Below are 7,948 nucleotides of genomic sequence, written 5' to 3' on the forward strand. Positions count from 1 at the left end.
AAAAAAAAAAAAAAAAAAAAAACAAGTCTCTTCTTCCTCCTGGGTCTCCATTTCCCCAACTGCAAGATTATTTAAAGATTGGAATGACCTACAAGATCACTAAGATTTCTTTCAGCTCTAATAACCAATGATTCTAGCTGGGCACAGTGGTTCATGCCTGTAATCCCAGCACTTTGGGAGGATGAGGTGGGAGGATCGCTTGAGCCCAGGAATTCAAGACCAGCCTGGGCAACGAGGGAGACCCTGTCCCTACTAAAAATTTCAAAAACTAGCCAGACGTGGTGGCACACGTCTGTATCCCAGCTACCGGGGAGGCTAAGGTGGGAGGATTGCTTGAGCCCAGGAGTTCAAGAGCCACGATTGTGCCACTGCACTCCAGCATGGATGACAGAATGAGACCCTGTCTCAAAATAATAATATTTATCATCATCAGCAGTAGCAGCAACAGCAATGATTCTAAGGATGAGCCAGGACAGAGAGAAGCAAGGAGAGCTCAGTTCTGGAGTTGGAGGAAAGGAGAGGGAGTGAAGAATCTAGGCCGGATGCAGTGGCTCATGCCTGTAATCCTAACACTCTGGGAGGCAGAGTCATGCAGATCCCTTGAGCTCAGGAGTTCGAGATCAGCCTGCCCAACATGGCAAAACCCTGTCTCTACTAAAATTACAAAAATTAGCCAGGCGTGGTGGCACATGCTTGTAATCCCAGCTACTTGGGAGGTTGAGGCACAAGAGTTGCTTGAACGTGGCACGTGGAGGTTGTAGTCAGTCAAGATCCCATCACTGCACTCCAGCCTAGGCAAAGGAGCAAGACTTTGTCTCAAAGTGAAAAAAAAAGAAAAACTACTCTCCTTCTCCTTTTCTCCTTTTCCCCTTTTCCTCCAAGTCCAGGGACCAAGCACACCCTGACTCCATTCACGTTGTGCTCATCACTGGGAAACCCTTCCCATTTGATAATCTCCACTTTTTCCAAGGCCCAGCTCCCCTCCTCTGTGAAGCCTTTCCAGGCTTCCCTAGGCTGGGTTAGCCATACCTTCTTCCTGGCTTCCACAGTCCTTTGCACATGCCTTTTTTTTTTTTTTTTTTTTTTTTTTTTGAGATGGTGTCTCACTCTGTCACCAGGCTGGAGTGCAGTGGCGTGATCTCAGCTCACTGCAACCTCTGCCTCCCAGGTTCAAGCAATTCTCCTGCTTCAGCCTCCCAAGTAGCTGGGACTACAGGCACCCACCACTACGCCCAGCTAATTTTTTTTTATATTTTTAGTAGAGGCGGGGTTTCACTATGTCCGCCAGGATGGTCTCAATCTCTTGACTTTGTGATCCGCCCGCCTCAGCCTCCCAAAGTGCTAGGATTACAGGTGTGAGCCACTGTGCCCAGCCCCTTTCCACATGTCTTTCTAAAGCACTTTCCAGATAACTGGACCTTTGTATCCTGGTGCTTTAGTAGAGGCTCCTAAAAGGAAAAAGTGGGTATTTGGGCTACACTCCCAGGCTTGCAATTATGTCCCAGGGAAATTGGCCCCTAATGGAAGGAAGGAGGGAGAAAACAGGGAAGGAGGTGGAAGGCCAGGGCTATGTGAGGGCTTCCCTAAAACTTTCCACTTTCCTTCTTCTCTTCTAGTCTTAGCCTCACTACCAAGACAAGCATGCCCAAGATCTGCCTGCCCGTCCCTGTTTCACTTAAGCACTCTGTCAAATGTCGTTTATTTGAGCCATATTAACTTTCTTGTGTGCCTCCTCGTTAGTGCATGGTGCTCCTCTCACAATATACATACTCTGAGTTCCTTCCTAAACCCTGCTCTAGGACTCTGAAGGCTCCCTGACATTTGGTGTTGAAGACAGTTTTGAGGGGCCATTTTATTTCCAGAAGAACAGTTTGTGCAAAGGCTTGAAGAGCATGGTATGTTCTGGGAATCACAAAAGGTGATACAACAGTCTGTAAAGTGAGGTTGTGAACAGTGAGTGATGAGGCAGGACAGGCAGGCAGGAACCAGCCTTAGTGTAGGGTTTTGCTTTGTAGGCTATGAAAGCCATTGAAGGATCTGAGCATGCTGGAACTCACTCCCCTTCCACTCACTCCTCATCTTCTACATCCCTTCCTAGCTCTTTCTGCTTTGCACACCCTGTCTCATCTGGCTTATACCAAAATCTTAGTAACACCAAAGGTTTCTTGAGAACCTTCACTATGTCAGCTTTCTGTTCACGTTACCTCATTTCAAGCTTTTAGTACCCATGGGTGAGGAAATGGGTTCAGTAAGTTATTTGCCCTAAGTCACAGATCAAGGAAGAAGCAGAGCCCAGTTTTTTTTTTTTTTTTTTTTGAGACGGAGTCTCGCTCTGTGGCCCAGGCTGGAGTGCAGTGGCCAGATCTCAGCTCACTGCAAGCTCCGCCTCCCGGGTTTACGCCATTCTCCTGCCTCCGCCTCCCGAGTAGCTGGGACTACAGGTGCCCGCCACCTCGCCCGGCTAGTTTTTTGTATTTTTTAGTAGAGACGGGGTTTCACTGTTAGCCAGGATGGTCTCGATCTCCTGACCTCGTGATCCACCCGTCTCGGCCTCCCAAAGTGCTGGGATTACAGGCTTGAGCCACCGCGCCCGGCCAGGGCCCAGTTTTTTAACCGTTACACTAATTTTGGTCCATTCTCTCTATTCATTTCTATCCATTTCTAAATCTGTTCTTTGGAGAACAAATTAGATTGATGTATTTCTCCTTCCTTCCTTCCTTCCTTTCTTCCTTCCTTTCTTGATGGAGTCTGATGCCCAGGCTGCAGTGCAATGGTGCAATCTTGGCTCACTGCAACCTCTGCCTCCCAGGTTCAAGTTATACTCCTGCCTCAGCCTCCCAAGTAGCTGGAATTACAGGCGCCCACCACCACGTCCAGCTAATTTTTGTATTTTAGTAGAGACAGGGTTTTGCCATTTTGGCCAGGTTGGTTTTGAACTCCTGACCACAGGTGATCCACCCGCCTTGGCCTCCTAAAGTGCTGAGATTACAGGTGTGAGCCATCGCACCCAGCCACAAATTAGAGATATCTATCAAGGCACCTTTGAGATCTGGAGGCAGAAGAGGAAAGATTGAATCCCAACTCTGCAGGAGGGATTTCCAGGTTCTGATGGGCTCCATCTCACTCTTTGTGCTTGGCAGATCGTCTCTCCCCATTCTCCTTACCTTTTTTCTTAGTTCATTTGCTTACTCCTGTTTCCAGGCCCTCCTTCACTTCCTTGGACATTGTTTGCCCTTGTGTTCTGGGTCCTGGTTGATATGTGTGTTCTGAAAATGCTTGAATGGGTCATGACCCTCTGGAACCCCTGTGGGTATGTTGGGTAACTGCAGAAGATCGCCATATCTTCTCTCTCCTTTCCCAGCTCTAACAAAATGGCTTTGGCTTCACCCTGGGCTTCCCAAATTCTTCAGCAAAGGTTGGTTCCTTCCTACCTCATCTCTAAATACATAATCACATGTGCTTCCTAGAACATGCCAAGCTCTTGAAACCTTTGTATGTATATTCTTTCTCTGGAATGCCAGTATTCCCCCTACATTTTAGACCAGGAAAATTCCTAACTACCCTCAATCTCAACTGAAATATGACTTCTCCCCCCACCAACATCATTGTCATAACTCAGATCATCATTTCTTGCCTGGACTACTCCCTAACTCATCTCTAGGATTGCCACTCTGGCCCTACCCCATCCATTTTTCATACTGCACCCAGAGTAATTCTTTTAGAGACAGGGTCTGGCTTTATCACCCAGGCTGGAACACAGTGGCATGATTATACCTCACTGAAACCTTGAACTCCTGGGATTAAACGATCCTCCTGCCTCAGCCTCCAGGGTAGCTAGGACTACAGGTGCATGCCACCATGCCTCACTCTTTCAAAACAAATTTTTTTGTAGAGATGGGCTCTTGCTCTGTTGCCAAGGCTGGTCTTGAACTCCTCGCCTCAAGCAATCCTCCTGCCTCAATCTTCCAAAGAGCTGGGATTGCAGGCATGAGCCACCACCGCACCTGGTCTACTTTCTAAAATGCAAACTTCATTGTATTGCTCTCCTTAAAAGTCTTAAATGGTTTCCACTACCCTAAAGGTAAAGTCATGACCCCTTAACCCAGTTTGGCCTCTTCTATCTCACTCCCACCCACTTCTCTTGCTTCTTGCTTTCTGGCCCCACTTACTACCTTACTGGTACTTCAGCCAGAGTTCCTGACACATTTTCTCAGCTCCTTGAAACTTGTCTCTCTCTCTCTTTTTTTTTTTTTTTTTTTTGAGACGGAGTTTCGCTCTTGTTGCCCAGGCTGGAGTGTAATGGTGCGATCTCTGCTCACTGAAACCTCCGCCTCCTGCGTTCAAGCGATTCTTCTGCCTCAGCCTCCCAAATAGCTGGGATTACAGGTGCACACTACCATGCCCAGCTCATTTTTTGTATTTTTAGTAGAGACGGGGTTTCACATGTTGGCCAAGCTGGTCTTGAACTCCAGACCTCAGGTGATCCACCTGCCTCAGCCTCCTGAAGTGCTGGGATTACAGGTGTGAGCCACCATGCCCGGCCTGAAACTTGCCTCTCTTGACCCTACATGATGTTCCCTTGACTTGGAACTCTCTCTCTTCTCCCAGCTAACTTCTACTGACCCTTCAGGTAGGTCTTAGCCTGAACTCACTTCACCATAAGCCCTTCCCCAGACTCGGTGAGCTGCCTCTGCTTCCTGTTCTTACTGCCCAATATTTTTTCCAATACAACAGTGATCCTGATTGTTAACTGCTTACTTATTTACTCATATGTCTCCCACATCCAACTGGGAGCTCCCTAAGGACAAGGGCCTACCTTATTCCTTGCTTAGCCCAGAGTCTAGTAGGCTCTTTATGAATAATTGTTGAATTAGTTTGTGAACCAAGCCTTCCCTGTCTTCACAGCACAGACTCAGGCACTGCTGCAGCTTCTACCACCATCATTCTCATAGTTACTGTTCCAGATCATAGGTGATTGATTGTCTGGGTGTTCTTCTCTTTATGGACTGGGGTTGCATCTTTAATGTTTGTACCCGTAATACTCTTTTTTTTTTTTAGCTGGAGTCTCACTCTGTCTCCAGGCTGGAGTACAGCGGCGTGATCTCAGCTCACTGCAACCTCCACCTCCCAGGTTCAAGCAATTCTCCTGCCTCAGCCTCCGGAGTAGCTGAGACCACAGGTGCATGTCACCACACCTGGCTAATTTTTTGTATTTTTAGTAGAGACGGGATTTCACTGTGTTAGCCAGGATGGTCTCAATCTCCTGACCTCGTGATCTGCCTGCCTCAGCCTCCCAAAGTGCTGGAATTACAGGCGTGAGGCACCACGCCTGGCCCTGTACCCCTAATACGTAATACAGAGCTCAGCATTCATCTTTCCATCCATCCACTCATTATTTTTTAACAATTATTTCTTGAGTATCTACTGTGTGCTAGATATGGTGGATATAGCAGTGAACAAGGTAGAAAGGGCCCTGCCCTCAAGCTCACATTCTAGTGGCAAACAGTGAGTGCTCAGTGAACAGGAGGCTCAGTGGACCTCAGCCCTGTTGGGAAGCCTCTGGAGTCTTTCCTGTCAGGAGCTACAAAGCAGGGAGTACAGGTTCTGTAGAGGGGAGAGTAGATTTTCTTGGTGACCTCTGGACCTCTCTTTGTCCAGGTCTTGTTGGGACTGGCCATCACGTATCAGCAGCAGGGAGGGAAGAAATGAGGAAGGGAGAGAGAGGCAAATATAGACAAGGTCTGAGTCCCTAAAGACAGGCAATTATGTGTGGCTCAATGCCCATGGCCACTTTGCCGAGGCAGTTTGGTAATCAGCTTTCTTTCCTACACTGGAGCAGAAGAAAGAAATAGAGTCACACAGTGAAGATGTAAAAGGATAGAGATGACAGAGGAAAAGGGAAGGAGAGAAAAAAATGGAACAGAGAGGAGGAGGAGCAGGGGTTGGGGGGGAGGAGGAGAAGCATAAGGAGAGGGAGGAAGATTGAGGCACAGAAAGAAGGCCTGCAGGACTAAGCCCTGCCTGCATCGTTGGCAGGCAGCTCTGGGGTATAGCTCTTCATTTGGGTCATCAGGGAAAAAAGAAGATTCAATTTTGAACCCTTGGAATTCCCGAGATGCTTTCAGTAGTCCACTGATCCCTCAAGTTGTCTTTGGCTCCATCTGGCCATCCCAGGAGGCTCCTGCCAGGGACCTGCCAGTCCCTAGACCAAGATATAGTCATTGTGGACCCTCTCAAGCAAAGGGCAAGTGAAGGAAAAACAGCCTCTCTGGGAATAGCAGCCACTGATTTTCTTCTTTTAAAAAAATTTTTTTAGTGCCTATATAATTGCAGAAACCACTGATTTTCATCTTTCTCAGAAAAGACCCTGTGTTCACCATCTGTTTCCTGACTAGGGGCTTCAGGCCCTACTCTCTGAGATACTGGCCTGACAGTATCCTAATCTGCAGGCACAGAGCAGAAACTTCCCTGAGCTGGGAGCCTGGGAGGCAGGGCTCCCAGATGCCAAGCCGCAGTCTGAGTTCCTTACAGTGATGCTGCTCTTGCCAGAAACCTCAGCTGCTCGCTTCTGAGGCTGGGATGCCATCTGCTGCTCAGCTTAGGAAACTGGCTGATGGACTGTACAGCCAAGGCTGAGTCTGGTGGGGGCTGGGCAAGAGGCCCGCCCTGGGTCTCAGGAGAGCCATGTTTTTTGTTTCTGGATAAATCCAGTACTGGCCTTCAGGGACAGAGCAAATACTCTGTCCTCAGTCATTCTTCTTAGACCAGGCAGGATGCCTCTCTGCAATAAGAAGAGACCTAGGGATTTTAGGGGGATGGGTGGGTCTGCTCTGCCCTTCATAAAGTTCAGTGTCATCTCAAGGTTAAATTACCCAGAGAGGTCCAGGCTGCCTTTGAAGTTCTATAGATTTCCTCAAAGGGTTTATTTCTTTTCTTTTCTTTTTGCTTTTTTTTATTTTTTTTAATTTGCAGGTTTAACTAAGATTATTACAAGTTGAGTTAATTGGCTGAATGAAATAATGAGGCCAGGCCTAGAGGAAGTGGGGCTTTGAAGAAAAAAGCATGCTCATGCAGAATTGAAATAAAACCTTCAGACTGTCAGCAGTTTTTGAAGCCCCTGCTCTTTGGGCTGTCTTTGTTCAGGCTTCAACCCAGATAGGGTTGGGAACTCTAGTATTTTAGGGGCCACATATTTGTTGGTATTTCTTGAAGAAATGGTTATTCTGAGGAAATTTTCTACAAGCCAGTGTGATAGCCAGCCTCCAGGATGATCGATCCGCAATGCTGTCCATGTCCTGATATTCATGCACTTGTAAATCCCCTCTCCCATATGGTACCAGCGTTTGTCTGTGTGACCAGTAGAATATGACAGAAGTAATCATATGTAACACACACGATTCGAGTATAAAAGACACTGTGGCTTCTTTCTTGGTCCCTCTGTCATCTGATCACTCACTCTGGGGCAAGCCAGTTGCCATGTAGTGAACAGTGCTGTGGAGGGTCGTGTAGTAAGGAACTAGGCCTTCTATCAACAGCCACGTGAGCCATCTTGGCAGCAGATCCTCTGGCCCTTGTCAGGGCCTCAGATGACTGCAGCCCTAGTGGATGGCTTGACTACAACCTCATGAGTGACCCTGAGCCAGCTTAGCTGAGCTGCTCCCCAATCCTGACCCCCAGAGACTGTATGAAATAAACATTTGTTACTTTAAATTCTTAAAGTTTTTGGATAATTTGTTTTGCAGCAACATAACAGATTTGTTATATGGTATTTTATTATATCATGGTATATCATCTGCATTATATCATTTCTTTTCCTTATAAAGTCTGGTGTCTGGACTCCACCCCCTTAATCTCTCTACCTCATCTCTTACCACCCTGTCTCCCCCCGGCTTAGTCTCACCCATGGCTCAGTCTGCTACAGACCCTTTGAATTTGCTTTTCTCTCTGA

Source organism: Colobus angolensis, unplaced genomic scaffold (genome assembly GCF_000951035.1).
Source record: "Colobus angolensis palliatus isolate OR3802 unplaced genomic scaffold, Cang.pa_1.0 Scaffold142, whole genome shotgun sequence".
Lineage (NCBI taxonomy): Eukaryota > Metazoa > Chordata > Mammalia > Primates > Cercopithecidae > Colobus > Colobus angolensis.